We start from the raw sequence: 20400 nt of genomic DNA on the forward strand, positions 1-20400 counted from the left end.
TAGATTCATTAAGTTATTTTAAGTTCTGCTAACTTAAATATTATAAGTTAATTGTACTTATTTTCTCAAGTTTTAAAACTTAATTTTTTTGAGACAACGAGTTTGAAAACTTTTTTTAAGTAAAGCCAACTTATTAGGTTTTACACAGCGGGATTGTCGTACTCCTCTGTAACGCCAGGATGCGTCGACCTCAAGTGACGAAGCATTGAAGACATGTTACTGCTAAATGCAAGTTTCTTGTCGCTAATCATGCATTTTACCTTTGATGGAGATACTAAATCAAAGTAATTCCACACCATAGATCGAGACCTCTTGCGTGAACCTTCCATCGGGTATCCCAAATGTAATCGCAAAGTAGATTAATCGTATTATTGGTATGTTTATATCTCACCTCACTCGTCTCCAAAAAATAACCTTCAAACTTGGACGCATGCATTACTACTTTTAAATAGTTTAGGTGCGTATTAGACTGAATTGGGATCAGGTGAGTGTTTTGGACGCTGTGACATTCACAGGTATAAGCTCCAGGTGTCACTGATATACTGATACGAACTGGCGCTACACATCCACATCATGTACATTGGAAATGAGACGCTGAGCTTTTGACGCACACATGTTTCAAAACGACACCTTAAAGCTTGTTTAAAAAGTGCACGTGAGATGATGAAGGGGAGGCAAAGCCAAATGTCACTGAGATCTGTCGTTTGTTACTTTGATCAACACTGCCAATTACTTCACCCCATGTTAGCCTTGTTAATGACGACCCTGTAGACACTTCATCGATTGATACAGACGCCGACCTAAAGATACTTATGCACTGGAAGCAAAGAGCAGGCAGCTATCCATATTTATAGTAATTTTCAAAAAAATCTGTCTTTACCAGAAACATTTATTCTTGTTTACCGTAACTGCAGCCCATACTAATCAAGTATCTCGAAGCATCCGCAAATAAGACTTGATACATGTATACCACCTAACATTCAAAGTACAAGACCTGCAGTTTACCTATTGTAACATAATATACTTACTACTATTAATGAAATCCCCTACGTTAGCTAGTTCTACGGCAGGGGTGCCCAATGCATTGATCGCGATCGACCGGTAGATCGCGTTGCATTCAAAAAAAAAAAAAGTTTAAACGCTAGTCTATCATATATCCTCCCTATGGCATTTGCCACTTGATTGACATACAGAGCGGCCAGTCTGAGATCGCTTCTCTTCTAACACACTGGTCATCCCGCACGATCAAACGCATGAGCTACTACAAAACTCCGGCTGTCTAAGTGATGTAGTTAGCCTTCCAATTTATATGGACTAAAGAAGGGATTTAAAAAAAAATGTTTGGGGAGGGTATTGCTATTCCAAAGAAGGAAAATGTGGAAAGGCACTTTCAAACTGTTCATAAAAACTATAAAACTGACGTCCTTCCAAAAAACGATCTGAGAAAGAGAAAGGTGACGGAACTAAAATCGCAGTTAATCGGACAGCCGTCATTTTTCACTCGGCTGAATTCAAAAACTCCTTGACTTCATTTTTCGGCTGTACTATATATAATTTTTGATGTAGGTAGAATATTTCGACCTGGTCATTTTAAAAGTAGATCGCAAGCCGAAAAAATTTTGAACACCTCTGATCTACGGTTTCATCACACACATGAAACAAGACACATATTTTCATTAGACGCATCTTGATCACACTGCTGCCTCACAGTAAGGAGACCTAGGTTAATTTCCCAGCTCCTCCCTGTGTGGAGTTTGCATGCTGTCTCCGTGTCTGCGTAGGTTTCCTTCGGGTGCTCTGGTTTCTTCCCACAGTGCAAAGACATGCAGGTTAGGTGCTTTGGCGATCCTAACTTGTCCCTAGTATGTGTGTGTGTGTGTTTGCATGTGCGCATGTGTGTGTGTGTGTCCTGCGGTGGGCTTGCACGCTGCCCGGGATTTTTTCCTGCCTTGCACTCTGTGCTGGGTGGGATTGGTCCAGCAGACCCCCGTGTTAGGATATAGCAGGTTGGACAATTACTGACTGAATGACATCTTGAATATCAATGCAGTAATTATAGCAGTAATAATGAACCTGAGGAAGAAAAGGAAGATTTATGAGAAGTGACCGAAACAGTGATATCGTAGCAGACAGTATATAAACAACATATAGGACAGTAAATAGAACATATAGAATATCAAACAAAAAAGTGTATAGCATTTAACACTAATATGACTATATACTATGTGTATATATATATATATATATATAGATAGATAGATAGATAGATAGATAGATAGATAGATAGATAGATAGATATAGATTTCTATATGCAGTGAATAAACGTATAACACTCTTCACTATAGAAGTGATGCAGTGCAATACAGAGACTAGAATATTTATGAGAACAGCCAGAGTATTATGGTGAAGGAAGTGTTTTGAACCGTATTAGTACAGCTGTTCTTATGCATTCTAATATTCAGCATTTTAATATGCAAAATTTGTCGTTTTATTTTTTGACACTAAGTAATGTACTGCACAATAATTTCAGTTGTGTTGATGATCCAGAAAGATTTGTTTCAACAATCACAACTCCGTTGAAATTTTGTAACCTGGTGGTGGAATATGCAGTGTAATGTAATTAATATAACTTCCTAACTCTCAGGTCGAAGCAGTAAGCTGACATACGAGTGGAAATGTCCTGCTGCCACCATGCATTGCGGTTGGAAGCACTGAGCAGACATGCGTAGTATTGAGATTGCATCATGACGGGCTATGAACGGGGCTACTGAAGCCTCAGACATGCGTACTACTGAGATCATGATGGGGCTACTGAAGCCTCAGACGTGCGTAGTACCGAGATTGGATCATGACAGGGCTTCGAGCAGACATGGTCACTGGTTACTGAATCTTTGTGAAGCCTCAGCACACTGAAAGGCATTGACCTCTTAATTTTGAGAGTCTATCTGACACTTAACTCTCTAGTTATATTTTGTAATTCGTATTGACATTACACATTTCAGTTGATATGGTTAAGCTACAATTCAGGTAGTTGCTGAGAATTAATTATTGTTCTTGTGGATTGCTGTGATTTCCTTTGTCTGATACATAGTGTCAAAGATATATTGTCATATATTAACTTTATATATATATGAAAAGATTAGGTAAATCGTTCAACCTTTTTATGGAACACTTAATTTTGTTCAAAACCGTACGTCATATAGTATACATCTATACATACAATTTTTTCGTCTTCATTAGGAGAATACAACAATGATACTCTCGTATCAATTAAACCATTTTAACATGCATATGTCAAACAACATATTTCATCCGCCGCAGTAAGAACAGTAGTAGTTCAGTTGTGCAGAGCTCGTTAATTATCCGGATTAGGTGGCTCAGTGGTGTTGTCACTCAGGTTCGCGTCGCTGATCCTCCTCTTGTGAAAGTTTTTTTTCTATTCCTCCATTTAACAAGCTTGGACGGATAGCGAGCGAATCGAGCTATCAAGGGAATGTTGGGCCACCATAGTCGGGCAGGTGGCACACGCCTCTAATTATATTGTGTATGTAAAGAGTTTCAGTGTAAAACGTAATAAACTTCATATTTGTGTGTTTGGAGACCCAGGTGTCGTACTGAATTTGTATTGTAGAATAATAAACTACTGTCCATTATGCCTAAATGTGTCTTTTCGTGTCTGATCACTATATGGCACTTCTAACTTGGGACAATTCGCTATAAACAGTTTCAGCCAACCAGCGCCTTCTAAACATGCAGAACGACAGTGTGAACCTTTACTGTAACAGCGCAGCATCTTCATTTCAGTCAGTCATTGTCCTGTTAGACTATTTACTGTTAAGTGCTGCTTGTGCTACCGTTTATAGTACAACAGGTGGCCTACGTAATTCTTAAATTGACATTGAAATGCACACACAAGTCTCCTAAATTATTTATTGAAATGCCTACATTTACAGTGTCCGTTTTAGGAAGTCATAGTTTTTACTTGTTCCCGTTATTAGGAATTATAATTTCTCAGTGTCACATATTATTCGTTACTACTCGCGAGTCCTGTATCATTGAGATTCTGTTTTATATTCTGTATAAGGAAACTTTTTAAAAGTAGCGTTGATTAAAGTGACTATAGCAGACTTGTCATCTTCTTAAAATGACTTTATTGATTTGATATTGACAATTAATCATTAGGTCAAACATCAAGGAGGATTTGAGTTTGCATGGACTGCGCTGTTTCTTTGTTTTCGTGACATCGCGTCAGTAGAGAGTGCGTCACGTTAACAATGCATTCTGTCCTAAGTGACAGCGCACACTTTTTTATATTTCCTAAAGGCCAATGTGTCTCCATTTGCTCATTAATATATTTTGACAGTGTCTTTTAGTGAGAATGATTATAAACATATTACCTATGTTCATTTCGTAGATATGTAACGTTTGGTGAGTATAAATAAAAAGTAACAACACATATAATAGTTATGTTGCATTGTTTATGATTAGCAAAATTCATTGTTTATCTGAAATGTTCTACGTATACAGTCGATTTATTCCACTTCTGAAGGTGTACATTGTCGGTATTACTTTATTACATGTTATTACTTTAACATGGCCTTTTTATAACTTCACTTTAACTTAATACTGATACTCTGTATGTTCAATTCTTCATAATAACTATTCACAGTGGCTCCAAAATCCATACTGACCCCTACTCTCTCTTGTTTTTCCGGTGGCCTGCGCCACCACCACCTACTCAAAGCATCATGATGCACCAACATTGATGGACTGAAAGCCAGAAGTCTACGTGACCATCATCATCAGGTCCTTCCATGAAAACCCTAAATCCAAAGAGGACTGTTTGACTTATGTTAGGTAGATTGCCCAGAGGGGACTGGGCGGTCTCGTGGTCTGGAACCCCTACAGATTTTTTTTTTTCTCCAGCCTTTGGAGTTTTTTTGTTTTTTGTTTTTTCTGTCCACCCTGGCCATCGGACCTTACTTATTCTATGTTAATTAATGTTGTCTTATGTTTATTTTTTATTGTGTCTTCTATTTTTCTATTCATTTTGTAAAGCACTTTGAGCTACATTTTTTTGTATGAATATGTGCTATATAAATAAATGTTGATTGATTGATTGGTATTCTCCATTGCATTTGCTCCCGAGTGTAACGTGTGCCAGTGTAACCGAGGGATGGCAGACGAGCTCACGTAATGGGTGACAAGGCACATTCTCATCCTGATGTCCAGGCTCTTGTCATAAATATTCCAATCTTGTGCTTTTTCTCAATATAGCACAGACAACCGTTTTCACGCTTTGAGCCAAAGCATTGTAGCAGACTAGTTACTGACCAAATCGACTGCTGACTGGGCGGATATCAATGACGTCATTACGCTAGCGTGCTCAAAATCACGTGACGGGCATTTGAAGCAAGCCTCGAAGCGGTGCTTCGAACTCCAGTGCTTCGATAGCTCGACACAGTGTCGAAACCTGAGTATCGAGCGGCCCATCACTAGTGATTGGATGTTTAGCTGGGGGTGGGTGAGTGGGGGATCTCTGCCGAGTGCTGTGTGAGCCTGAGCTCAAGCGCTCAAACAGTGCACGGAGTGAAAGAGTGAACAAGAGATGAAACCTATCATCTCATTTGTGCCTTTTCCAGTGGATTTTTCAGCTACTGCAATAATTCTTGTCCATATTCAGTTTGTGGGTAATCTATTATTTTCGTTCTCAACTTCTAAAAGTTTGATTTAAGGGGGCAGGATGTTTGTTTAAGGGGGCATTGCCCCAGCGTAGAGTCAGCCCCGCAAGCAATGAACGAGTAGTGACGTTTTTCGTGAGGCCGAAACATCCACAAGCCCCAAGGCAGTGAGATAGAACTCAAAGGACAGTAGCCAATGAGCCCATCGAATAGGAGGCTCAAAGGGGTAAATTAGGAAGGGAGGCGGTGGTGAAAGAGAAAACTCAGCAATTCTCGCCGCCAAATTTTATTACTAAGAGAGAGAAGCTGACAGCTGGTAAGTGCAACACCCAAAAACTCCTTGTTTTCTTTTATTTATTTATTTTTTTGACACTACTCAGACCAAAGCAGTCAAGCTTATCTCACAGAAAGCACACATATAGCAAATGGCTGCATAATCAAACCCTATAATTCAATTATAACACAGTAGACATCTATACTGTATAACAGCATCATTTACTGTTTAGTACTGTAAATACTGAACAGGGAGTATCCATCAAAGCAGTTCTGTTACAGAATGATCAAAAACACAAAGGGTAGAGGTGAATTTTATGAACTACTGAATTTATACACAGAGTCAATCAATGCATACGTTTACTCTAGTTGGTCTAGACCCAAATGACTTGTTAAAAATCAAAGTCTATTCTGCGATCCTTTAAATTTATCCATCATCCTTGAAATTTCTGTGTATGTAAAAACTGTATAATCTTGTTGTTTACAGGACATCTGCTGATCTCTTAGTCATTTCCTGATAAAATGTGTGTATTACATCAACCTTCTTCTGGTACGAAAATCATCCATTATCCAACCCGCTATATCCTAAGTACAGGATCATGCTGGAGCCAACACAGGGCACAAGGCAGGAAGCAAACCCCAGACAGGGTGCACACACAGACACAAGTTAGAATCGCCAATGCACCAAACCTGCATGTCTTTGGACTGTGGGAGGAAACCAGAGTACCCAGAGGAAACCCACGCAGACACAGGGAGAACATGCAAAGTCCACGCAGGGAGGACCCAGGGTCTCCTAACTGTGAAGCAGCAGCACTATCCACCACGCCACCGTGCCACCAATTCTTATATATTTGAATGTACACTGCAATCCAAAATGCTAAACTATTGTTACCTCTAAATTATTTTCACACAGTATAAATGTGTGTGGACTACAGTACATTCATCTCTGAATTTTACTGCAATATTTAAAAAGTATAACTCTGCAAATCAACAGAAAATATTTGGAACAAAAAGATTATGCTCCTAAAATTGATATCTCTATTATTTTTGGAATCAAATTAATGTTCTCTATTTTTAATTGACACTGCAGTTATAAATTTAGAAATAAAATCATATCACACTCACTAAACTACTAAATGCAAATCAATAAAGAAAGGCCCTAAATTACAGGCAGTTGATGTATCACATTGTTAAAGGTCTGTTTCATGTACAGAATTAAAGCTTTCAGCTCATGATGTGAACTTGGAATTACTTCTCTGTGGCCTTTATAATCACCCTCACTGCTGACTTTCCAAATTCATCAAGTGAATTTCTCAGGATAAAGTAGGTAGTTAGAAAAGACTCAGGTACCCCAACAACCGATCCAACAATTGGCAGCTGCTTCTTCAGCAGCCATAACAGCACCAGGAACTGAAGTGGTGATCAGTTTTAAAACTGATGCTGCACTAATGTCAGAGATAAAAGGATTCTTGACTTCTGCTTTGAGGACTTCCACGGGTTTCCCAACTTTCAATGCAAGTCTCTCAAGTGATTCATCATCCAGACCAAAGCTGCTTCGTATATACTTAAATGCTGCTACTAAAATGGCGATATCACAAACAATGGAGGTTCCAGGAATAGGAGATGCACCTGCTACAAACGAAGCCGCAGCAGCTCCCAGAATTTTTCGGTGTAGACTGGCTTTTTTCATTTCAATGACATCAGTGCTGAAATTGGGAAGGGAGAGTTTAAATACATGGCTCTTGTTCTCACTCAGATCAGATACTACCACGTTACAAAATCTGGAAAAATCAAAATCACTCATACGGTAACTGGACACCAGGAAGACCTCTTGTGAAGGTAACTTGATCTCCTCCAGTTTTTTAATGCAGTACTGTCTGATTTTGTTGAGTTCTTTCTCCCTGTCTTGTTGTCGGTTCTTTTTTTCTAGATTATCCATTTCAATGTCCATTTTGCTGCGTAAGAAGTAAATCTTCTTTCCCATTTCATGTATTTTTCTGGCTAGTAAAACATCATTTTCCATGACCCTCACTCCCAGAACAATAATGAAAACATCGTATTTGTCAAGTTCAAATTTTTTGACATATGTTTTACATGGAAATGTAGTGTCAACACCTGGGAGGTCATAAAAACAGACATTTGGCAGTTTTGGGTGTGGATAAGCTGTGACCTCCATAGTTTGCTCTGTAGAGCCCTCTTCAGCTGCACCAGGGTCACCATCACTCAGACCCCTCATGGCATTGATTAAGGCAGATTTGCCCACGCCAGACGTTCCAGTAACTGCAATTTTCAGTGTTTCATTTTCTAGAGCTTCATTCTTTTCTTTAATTCTGGAAACAACTGCTTCAATGCCCTTTTCATTGTAAAGTGAAGAAACTTCTTTTACCCCATCCTCTTTAATAAAGCCGTAGTAAGTAGATTTTGTATTCCCCATTATGTTTCTGCAATTATAAAAATAGGTTTGAGTAAATATTTTACACTTTCATTGAGACCACAAATATTTTATCTTTAATAAAGCTGCAATATTAATGATCGAAAAGTTTGATGGCTACTGACTGGCAGTTTCAGGTGGACATATGGACTGTACAGGTCAGTATATGTTACTGCTATGTAAAACCTGATGCCTCAACACTCACTTCTACTTTTTTACAGGCACTGTTTCTCATATTTTTAAATAATTAAATATTCAAAATCGACTTTTGTTAGGAATAACAATACCCTACGATTAATACTAACCAGGTAACCATGGAAAACTGAGGAAAACCACAAAATATAAAATAAAACAGGAAACATTCCTTGCCTTTCTTACCACTAATGCTAAAAGGGATAGATGAGCTGTTACTCCACACCTATTATGCCTCGAGCACCCAGAAAGACATCTTGATTACCTGAGCCTTACAATTCATGAAGATCAGATATAATACTCACTAGAAGTTCTACAATTCTGAGAAGCTTAGCTATCAATTAACACCTTCATTTAAATAGTCACATATAGTTAATAGACAAGATCTTTTCTGATTATATTTGGTTATAAAATTGTGACAATTCAGCTAAAAATACTTTACATATTTAAAAAGAACAAGACATTCAGTCTTCCTCTTTTCTGTAAAGCTCTAGTAGCTTGGCTTCATGTTTTTACAGAATCCTGCACTCTGTGATAGAAAATACAAGTATAGAGGCCATGTTCTGTTTCTCCTACTGAATGAGCACGATGAAAACACAGAACAGAGTCCAATGAGCAACAAGGAAGAATTAGTTTGTGAACTAATAGCTAGAGAACAGTAAGAAATAAAGACTGTAAGAAACAAACTACCAGGTCAGGTTTCACATGTGTTTATAATAAACTGGCTTTGTACGATTTCTGAAAAAGACATGCATAAACATGGAAATAGTGGAATTATCGCTCTGAACTTTGAAAGCTTTCTAAGGCTAATCGCAAGAAGTCATTTTGACCTTTCTTTCTTTCTTTCTTTCTTTCTTTCTTTCTTTCTTTCTTTCTTTCTTTCTTTCTTTCTTTCTTTCCCATCCAAAGTGCTGTCATGCAGGGCCTGGGAATCCACAAGAATAAGCAGGCAGAAAAAGTAAAAGCAAAAAGTGGTACATGAAGTTGATCAGGGTTCATAACCCATTAGAATAATGTGCCATGTTGTACGCCAATTAACACTTTACCAATAGATAGAGATAGATAGATAGATAGATAGATGGACAGAGATAGATAGATAGATAGATAGATAGATAGATAGATAGATAGATAGATAGATAGATAGATAGATAGATAGATAGATAGAAATAACACTTGTCTAGGTTGGATTATAATAACACTTTTTCTGTAAATTGTTCTTTTATATTGGAAACGACAATCATGAATACAAATACACACATAGTGGCAGACCTCCTGGGTTACTTCGGGGCCACAGGTGTGGGACTTCAGGGCTCAGACCTGTTGGGCTCTGTAGGCACCACCTGGAGGAGCTGCACAGCTTTCAGCTTTATTAGGCCAATTACCACCTGGAACACTTCAGGGAGGACTATAATATATATATTGTGATGGACGACCGGCATTTTAGTCCGCAAGGATGTCCCTGAATTGAAGAAAACAACCTTTGCAGGACAATACATCCCCCGGGATGCTAGATGGCAGCTCCTTGCATGGGACATGGAGTCTGGCTCTTCAACCCAGTTGGGTGCCGTGGGTGACGCCAGGGTGAGCTTACCAAGAACCAGAGAGATATCACGATGACATTAACCCGGATTTACTTAGGAGTCAGGAGGACGGACAACTGCAGTACTTCCGGGGCACCTGAAGAAGGCTTTTGACACAGAGATGAAATACTTCCGGGTCATAGACTATAAAGAATTGTGGAAAATGTCAGCAGAATGAGCCGGAGTTAGGTGGTAGAGGACGGAGCTGCTGGAAGTGGAGGATTGTGTTATTGATTATTATTATTGTATTGATTTATTATTGAAGAATTGTGGAGTGTGCAGTGCTTTGTGCACTAGTATTGAAGAAAATATTAAAAGAATCTTCTTGGTGTTTTACAATTGTGTCTGGGACGTCTGTCTGGTGGGTTCAACGGGGCAACAGCGACTCCTAGCATCCACTATATATATAGATGAGGGGGTATCCAAAATTAACCGGAATTGGAAAAAAATATGTTTTAATAAAACATAATAAAACAAAACTTTAGTCTCCTTCAAAGAATTTTCTGTGTGAATGAATGCTGTTGTTCCAAAGGTTTTTTGAAAACATTTTTGGAATTGCTGAAGAGGAATGTTGTCCATTGCCTGCAGCGATTTTTCTTTGACTTCCTCCACAGTACAAAAACGCTTTCCTTTGAGTTAATTTGAGATCAACTGACATTTCCTCTTCTTTGAACAAACTTGAAAACAACTCATAGACGTGTGTTTTACTTAAAGCTCCCATTTTTAAAAGCAGTTTCAAGCATCACTACTGTTTCAGCAGCTGTTTTCACTAACAGGAAACAAATTTAATGCTGACTCTCTGTTCTTTAAGACTTCTCATCACAAAAAACAGCAAGTCTGTGGTCAATTCCAGTTATTTATTTATGTTTTAATTTACTTTATTATATTTATTTATTTATTATTTTTTTTATCGCTGATGTGAAAAGATAAAAGCATTTCTGCTGCTGGAATTAAGTAAACTTGTGTCATTGTGCCATATAACTAATAGCTGGAAGTCCGGGGGCTGCTTCGCGGGGATGGTGGTATTTAGCAGCTCGATCATGAATTTGGCACACGTTCCCCTGAAGGAATTATTTACGCACCAAAGGCGTGTCTCTAAAACTGTAACAACTTTTCACTTTAAATGATTATTAACAAATCTATTAGATAATAATAACAACCAGCTGAGAAGAATGTAGAAAGAGGTGATTCATTGACGGATTTTCAAAAATTAAGCTTAAAATATGAAAGGATGTACAAAGAATCAAAAACGGGTTCGTCTCTCTTATCCTTTCCTGAGCTCAGAATCATTCACCATGTTGTAGAGCAAGTCCGATAAAGTTCTGAGTCAAAAACAAAGAGATTTAATAAAAAATCAGCATCAGAGCTGATGACAGTAAATGGATGTGCTTCTCTCCTTGAAATGCTAAGATAGTAATAAAAGTTGTGTGAACAATAATGTGTATTTTCATCCTGAATTCACCCCACAAATAGTGAAGACCAGATGATCTGCACGAAATGGCGTCTGTAGACGAGATCAAAAATAAATAACTGAAATTTCTGCAGATACAATGATACAGTACAAGAGCCTAAAGACTAAACAAGTGCTAAAACAGTTTACAATGTTAAGAACTGAATCCTTGTAGCATTTACCTGATTGACCGATGAACTGATGTTCGTCTGATAAAGGATTATTGTTTCTGTTTGTCTTTTAGAAGCGGTGGCATTTGACCATCTTCTCTTTTGTCTTACAGAAGTTTGGAAATGTCATTTTATACTCGGGCCCTCCACCCATTAAAAACCGGTTTGTGTCCTGTTTACTACACAGATAAAACTATTTCTTAGAAAAGGGTATATTTTGGTTTCGATTCCTCTAGCATTACCTCCAACCACCTTTCAGGGCAAACTAGAATACAATACAAAATGAAAAGGAGGGGAGGCGATATTTAAAACTTTAATTCTTGTGTTTAAGAGTTCGACTTCTAATCCTTTGCACCAAACTGCATCACATTGCATCATGCGAATTATAGTTAAACTTTGGAAATATAGCAGAAATTAAGTTTAGGGAAATCACTTTTATAAGGATAAAGAATATGTATTCACAAACACCTTTTTTTGCACAGTATATTGCTGATTCCATTTTCCTCTATTTATTTATGCTTTCAGCTGCTTCAGTTGGGAGGTGTAGCCGATCTTGCTAGCATCAGACAAAATGCAAGTGCCAAGCCTGGACAGGATGCCATGAACATTAATGACATTAATCCCATTCAGAGTAGAAGGGAACTGGAATCTTAAAATAGCTGCACCATGTGGGAGACTCTTACACATACATTCGTAAGGACAACTTAGAGTCACCAACTGATAACCTCATGTCAAGATGAGAATGGAAAGCCACGTTGAAATGGTCAGAACATGTAAACCACACAAAGGTGAAGACTAGGAGAGAACTTTGAAACTAGGATGGTGAATTCATGAAGGAAAAGTGCTGGCAATTATCCCATACCTACACCCTGCACTGGACACGCACTCTCTTCTGGAGTTTCCTTCCTTGTGTCCAGTGTTCCTGGTATGGTCTGGCATGCTGTTAAGTTTGAGAATATTATGTTATAAATAACCCATATTTTTACATATTTATTATGTATACATTTACATCTAGAAAAAGATATATTAAACATTAGGTAAATAAATCTTTATGGTAAGAAAACATTCCCATTTGTATATCTGACTACTAGTAGTTACTATGGTGGCCAGATGTCTGTCCTTTTAACTAATAAGAGAGCAGAATCTGACTGGAATATTTGTTTGGTAGTTGAAAAGAGACAAGACCTCCTGGCCACAGAGGACATTTGGTCTGAGAAGGGAACTTATGAAACAGTGCCTAGTTCTGTGAATGTTCTCTCAATTTGTGTTTTAAATATTCTACTACATACTGGTAATGATTCCTCTGCAAGGAACTGGTTTACAGAGAATAGCAGGAGTGATGAAATAAAAATATCAGACGATGCAAAGAACACTTAGAACCTGTTAAGAGTCCTAGTCTACATACAATAGTCAAAAAATCACCAAAGTGAATAAACTAAATAAAAATCACACCTGGAAATACATGTTGCAGATCCCTTAGACTACTGTGCTTAAATTGTCCCCAATTAATGCTGACTTTCATTATTTGTTTTAATAAAGGATCTAATACATGAATTCTACAAGCTGTGTGCTGCAATCTGGGTGGTCCAGGATTCCTTTGCATACCTTGAAAATTTGTCTGGGGAATATTCCTGAATATTATTTTCAAAAATACAGGTATGTTGTCATCAGACACTCAATGCCCATTACAGGATATGTGAGACAATTTTAAATATGAACTCTAAAGAAAGTCATTATTACAGTGTCACCTTTTATTTGAGCCTGTTTTACTCTTGAAGAAGTGCTCTTTGTCCTTCTGTACTCACAAGTATCTACAGCAGCAGTGCTGCTCTATGGCAGGGTGTCACTTAGCTTAAAGGAATACACTATCCAATAATACTTTTATCTAAATATTTTACTTCATGTTGTTTGTAGTGATGGTTGAGAAAACTGAAGACCCACCTCTCCCTCTTATTTATTTGTCAAGAGTCCTGTCTGAATGACTCCTATTTGTGGAATACTTGCATTTTCCCGGGTTTTAGAACATTAGAGAAATCTAGAAGAGAAAAGGCCATTCAGTTCAACAAAGCTCTCCAGTCCTATCCAATTAACTCTTCTCTAATAACGTCAAGTCGAGATTTAAAAGTCTGTAAAGTCCTACTGCCTACCACACTCCTTGGTCACTTATTTTTTGTTCCTGTGATTCTCTGTGTAAGGAAAAATGTCCTAATATTTGTGAGAAATTTACACTTTCAAGTTTCCAGCTATGTCTCCATGTTCTTGATGAACTCATTTTATACTTAAGGTTTCAATGCACTGGACTAATTCCCTTCATGATATTAAACACTTCAATCACGTCTCCTCTTAATCTTCTTTTGATTAAACTGTAAAGGTGTTATATTACATTTTTCTTTATGTCACTATATCTGGACAATACTGTTATGAGTTTTATTCACATGTGCATGTTAAATTTGGCACACAGGGGCTCAGCAGTTAGAATTGCTAGCCAAGCATTGGATTAGATAGCCAAAGACAACTGGAGGCTTGTATAGTCAGTTTAAACACATTATAGTGTATTTCTGTCCTCTGTCAGCACAAAATCTTCTTTCCTTATTGGGAGAATGAGAACCAACATGTAAGCACTATGATATTTCTGTATTTTGCGGAGGAGGAATTCAGCCCTTGTTTGGAGACAGAGAAGACCAGCAAGTGAAGCAAGACATTATAAAGGCTTTGACAACAGCCAGACCCTTGGAGGCAATGTCGACAAAGTTCGGAAAACCTCCCAGCGTGGGGACGAGAAAATGGCTGACTGTGTTGATCCAGATTTCCCACCTGGATAAAGTCTGTCCATATGCCTCCCTGTCTGTAACCATGTTAACCGTCAGCAAATGTAAGCTAAAAGATATTTTTTTCTCATGTGATTCTTGTACCGCCGTAATCACGATGGGAGGGATATCGCCTTTTCTGGTATATTATGATATTGTTTAGTTATTTAATATGCCACAATTTCAAAAGAACACATTTCCAAGAGAGCTAATGCCTCTTCAGGAAACAAAAGGTTCAGCTATTTTTACTCTTTCCTCATAACTCATCCCATGTAGCCCTGGAATCAGCCTAGATGTTCTTCTCAGTACCTTTTCTTGTACTGTTATGTCCTTTTAGTAGCCTGGAGACCAAAACTATACCTGGGACTCCAGATGAGGCCTCACCAGTGTGTTATAAAGCTTGTGCAGAACCTCCTTGAACTTGTACTCTACACATCAGGGTGTTATATAAACTGACGTTCTGTTAGCCTTCTTAATGGCTTCTAATGCTGTTTGGCAGTTGATTGTGTCAAGTCCACTATGACTCTTAAATCCTTCTAATAAGGTGTACTTTTTATTTTCAGACATCCCATTGTGTATTCACACCTCACATTTTTATTTTTGATGTGTAATACTTTACATTTATTGACATTGAATTTCATCTGCCACAAATCTTCCCAATCCTGTATGCTCTCCAAGTCCCTCTGTAATGACATAATGGATCATAGATTATCGCCCAATCCATTTATCTTGGTATCATCTGCAAACTTTACAAGCTTTTTACCCTGGTATAGCAGGTCCATGGCTCAAAAAAGAGAGGGTGTTTTTAAAAAGTAAATAATTGTCCAGTTCAATTTTGGTGTGTCTGCATGCTCACACTGCTGTCGGGAGTTGGTGGAGTAATTGGGGCAAGACGCTCCTGCACATGAAGGTGCGATCTTTCTCAACTGTTTTATCAGCTTCCTGCGGTGCACGATTGAGACGCTGTGCCCACGGAGCTTTAAAAATGAGCAGGCACAAGATGAGGGAGAACTAAACGAAGTGGGAAAAAAAACAAAAAAAAACAGAGAGCAGAAATTAAAGACAGAAAGAAAGCCAGGAGCTGGAGTGGTCTGGTGCATATAGAGAGAGAAGCAGGCAGACAAGGATGGAACCCCAGGAGGCAGCAAGAGCCCAGCACTCAAGAGGGGGCACAAGGATCACGTCTTCTGAGCAATAAGGAGCAGGAATGATTGCTACACTCCGGTGTGTCCTCTCGCCAGGTGGAGACTGAATTGACACTGGTGGGAGGGTGCTGCTCTTTCACCGGGTGGAGCCTAGATTGGCAGCGGTGAGTGTGGTAGCAGGGTCCAATAGCTCCCCGCTGAATGCTGTGGATTGGCTTGCAGGAACAATGGCTTGGTATAAGAGATGTCTGAGCCTATTGGTGGACGTCTTTCCATGCTGTAAGGTTCGGGAAGGACAGGACAGAGAGGTGTCAGTTTCAAAAGGAAAGCATCGGGGACAGAGGATTCTTAAAAGTATTTTAACCTTGTTTTTAATAGATACATTTATTTGATTTTAACCTTTACATTCACCTATTTTTGTGGATTATTTGATGTTTTGAGCATTGCATTCATTGTTTTGATTGTTTTTTAGTTAATAAAAGCAATGAGCACTTTTCACCATAATGTTGCTTGGCGCATTTTGTCCCCATCTGCCACGCTCATCTCAGTAGCGGTACTGATGGTGTTGGATTTAAGAGTGTCAAAAACAGAAGAGGGAGCAAGTTGCTAACCTGAACCGTCAAAGTTAATTATTCCTAAACAAATCATTAAATATATTAAAGATAGCAGCCGCCCTCGCAGTCACCCCTGTAGAACGTCAGCCAATTCTGATGAGGTTCCTTGCACCATCTCCCTCTGCTTCTTGTGCCTGAGTCAATTTTGCACTCATTTACACACAACACCCTGAGCACCCACTTCCTTTAGTTTGACGTCCAAAATCTCTTGTGGTACCTTATTATGTTCCATTTTCATCATATCATACTGTTATCCCTACAGATTTTATTTTTTTCTCCAGCCGTCTGGAGTTTTTTTTTTTTGTTTTTTCTGTCCACCCTGGCCATCGGACCTTACCCTTATTCTATGTTAATTACTGTTGACTTATTTTCTTTTCTTACTGTGTCTTTTATTTTTCTATTCTTTATTATGTAAAGCACTTTGAGCTACTGTTTGTATGAAAATGTGCTATAGCAATAAATGTTGTTGTTGTTGTTGCATCATGATCTAATTCCAGATTATTGGTAAAATACGACCTCCCTCATCTAAACCCGTGCTGACTGTTCAGTAAATCTCCTGTTCTTGCCATTTGTTGCTTAATATTTTCTTTAAAAATTGATTCCATTCATTTTCCTGTGATCATGCTGGTCTATAGTTACTTGGATCTGTCCAATCACACTTTTATGCATTGGGATAATAAATGCCATTTTCCTGTCAATCAGGATTTCTTTAAGCAAAAGAAGACCTCAATGATAAGTATGGATAAAAAAGCTGTTAAATTTAGTTTGTACACCTTGAGGATGGAAAGCAGCACCACAATCATAGAAATATGAAGGAATTTCAACAGTCATCCATTGTAAGGAGAGCCAAGCAATCAAATGTGTCCAATGTCACATGTCCCCAAGCCCAATGTAAAATATTAATAATAAATATGGGATGAAGGGACGACAATAGAATGCAGCAAAGACACAGGAAGAAATGTCAGAGATGAAGACACTTGTGACTTTTTCATAAGGACATCAGAGAAGGTAATCTTTTAATAACATCGGTCACTAAATCAAAATGCTGCCCAGCACAACATTTACTCCTGACATTGCTAATTTTTCAGCAAGCTTTACTATGACTGTATACATCCAGTCTTTGTTATCTATTAAATCTTCTTTTATTTGGAATTTCTCATACTTAAATAAATACCACATTACTTTTACATTTTGATACTTTATAGTTATATCTTGAGTGATTGAAGTAAATACTACAGCACCTACTGTGAGAAGAGTGCCACCTTCTTGCCCATAGGATTGACAAGACTGAGAGGTTACTCCATGATATTTAGAACAAGTACGGTAGAAGTAAAACACTGCTGGTAAGTAAGAGTCCCTATGACCAAAGTGAATGACGTTTTGTGTGTCGCAATGTCACCATATGTTTGTTAGTGCTGGTGCTAGTGAGTCCTTATGAAGAGAACTAAAAGTGGCAGGCATTTGGCGTCACTCTTACACAGTACATACTTATGTCAAGGGGATCCTAAGTGCAATATTGTGGGTTGGGCTAGGAATTTGCATCACCTGATAGGATATGTATACGTATGCGTGTGTAATTATGTGGGTTATTCTTCAAGTTCGGGAGTAGAGTAACCAAAGAAAAGTACTTGGTAAGTCTTACAGATTCCATGATAATACACTCATTCTATCAGAAACATTGTTTTCTCCACTCTCTCTGAAAATGTGTTAAATGTTATTTTCTTGGTCATTCGCACAAAACATCATTTTTGGGTAGCATGTTCTTATAATCAACATGATAAAATAGATTTGCTTTTTAAAAATGAAACACAAAAATAAAAATGTTTCAAATCAAAACATTTCGTCTGAAAGACAGTAGACGGATTGAGAGAGCATGGGAGGTCATGAAGTCACTGGAAAGTAGTGTGTTTTGCTCCTGATATGTATATAAAAGGACGAAGGTCCAAGTCTTTAGAGTCCTGGTGCTTCCTGTCTTGCTATATGGTTACGAGACATGGACGCTAACCAGTGACCTGAGACGAAGACTGGAGGACTCCTTTGATACTGTGTCTCTCTGGAAAATCCTTGGGTACCGTTGGTTTGACTTTGTGTTGCTCATGGAGCCCCGAATGAGGTACATGACCTGCATTGTGAGGGAGAGTCTGTTATGGCACTTCTGCCATGTGGCGCATTTCCCTGAGGATGATCCAGCTCGTAGGATCCTCATTGTTCGTGACCTGAGTGGCTGGACCGGGTCAAGGGGTCACCCACATAACACCTGGCTGTGGGAGATAGAGGGTCATTTCCGGAGGGTGGGACTGTCTGGGGGTTGTTTCGTCAACACTTCCACAGTGAATGTAAGTCACTCTTGAATAAAAGTGTTTGCCAGATAAAGAAATGTAAATGTAAATCAATGAGTTGGCAGTTTTGGTTTTCCTGCCAACTCATTCATTTACATGAAGTGCATGCATGTCCTGATGCTGTTCAAAGTTACAAGGTGTCTTTTGTTTGCATATTGCATTTGATTAACTTAAGTGACAGCGTTCTAAAATAGCTAATTTACAAACCAAATAAAAAATGAATCCTACAATCCTATATTCCTTTAAAAGTATACATTTATAGTTCCAGAGTGCAACATTGGAGCATTAACAGTACACTCTTATTACAACACTGGGTGAGATGCCACAATATTCATCGTGCCATGCATGTAAGTCAGAGGGTTAGCTTCTGTATTCCTCCCGGGTATGTGATACCACCCCAGACAGACAGAGGGCACTGCCACTAACTGTCTTGTCTTCTTCCTCCGCCTCAGTGCAGAGAAACTGCCCAATGAGGGCGACTGACTCCACCCCTTCCAGTCTCTGGGCCATAAAAGCACAACTGCCTGGAAGGAGGCATCACATCTTACAAAAATGACCAGAACAGAGGAGCCCCTCAATCACCTGACAGGAGAGAAGGCAGTTTTTATTGTAGTAGCTTTGTTATTCTGGTGGCAGGAATTTCTGTTTCATTTTCACACCATTGAGCGTTATCTTTGGTCAAGTCATGAGGAAAACAAGAACGGCCATATTGGTGCCCTAAAATTCATCCTTGTTTCATCCTGTCATTCCGTTGGGTGACTACAAAGTGAACAACAACAGGCACAGTAATCCTAAAAATATGACCATGGCACAGAACGCAGGTATTTGTGATTTGACTATTTCATGTGCACTTGAAGCACGATTATAATCTCTAGAGTGTGAATGCCCCCACTGTTGTTGATTTTAGGCATGAACAAATATTAACTTGTACTTGGCATGATTTAAATCATCTGATCCTGTAAAGAAGCTTAATTTCTAACTCAGCACAGGATTCCTAGATACTGATTAATAGTGCAAAGACTGCCATTAAATACAATTTGGTTCTTTCTCCTAATAAATCTTGTGAGATGAAGTAATATTTGTTTTAATTTTTTTCCAGAAAATTCAAATGCTTCAAGTATTGACATTAATGACTTTATGAAACATATATCGGTTCCAAATCTGGTTGAATAGGAAGTTTTGTTTTGATATTTTCCATTATTATTGTCTCTACATAAGAAATCCTAAAACACCGTAAGTGAATAGAAATTGCCAGGCCCTAATGGAAAAAGTGCTGAGGTTTCTACTTTGTTGGATCACTTCGATGGCCCACTTCTTTAAATCCAAGTTGCTAGCCAAGATTCTTATGTTGTATTTATAATTTATTGCACCCAGATCGAACTGGCTTTATTCATGCACGTAATGAAGCTGACAATATCCATCTTCTTCTGTATTCAACTGATGTTTCACCAACCTTACCCTCACCAGCTGCCCTTCTATCTTTAGATGCTGAAAGGCCATTTGACTGCATGAAGTGCGCTAGCCTTTGAAAAAATTGGATTTTGTGCAAAGTTTATTAATATGATTTAAACCCTATACACATTGCTTTCTGCATTAATTTTTATTAATTTGGAAATATTTCAACCCGTTTGAGTTACAGAGTTGCTAGACAAGGTTAATCGATCCATAGGTTACATGTGAAATTCCATAAAGGATTTCTTCATATGCTACTGGATGAT

The 20400-nt window shown here is 38.4% G+C and overlaps 1 protein-coding gene across 1 annotated transcript in view; it reads left to right on the forward strand.

Moving 5' to 3' along the window:
• Nucleotides 1-20400, forward strand: part of LOC120536401 — a 140053-nt gene that overhangs the window by 45868 nt on the left and 73785 nt on the right. The window lies entirely within an intron of this gene.

This window comes from Polypterus senegalus, chromosome 10 (assembly GCF_016835505.1).
Source record: "Polypterus senegalus isolate Bchr_013 chromosome 10, ASM1683550v1, whole genome shotgun sequence".
NCBI lineage: Eukaryota > Metazoa > Chordata > Cladistia > Polypteriformes > Polypteridae > Polypterus > Polypterus senegalus.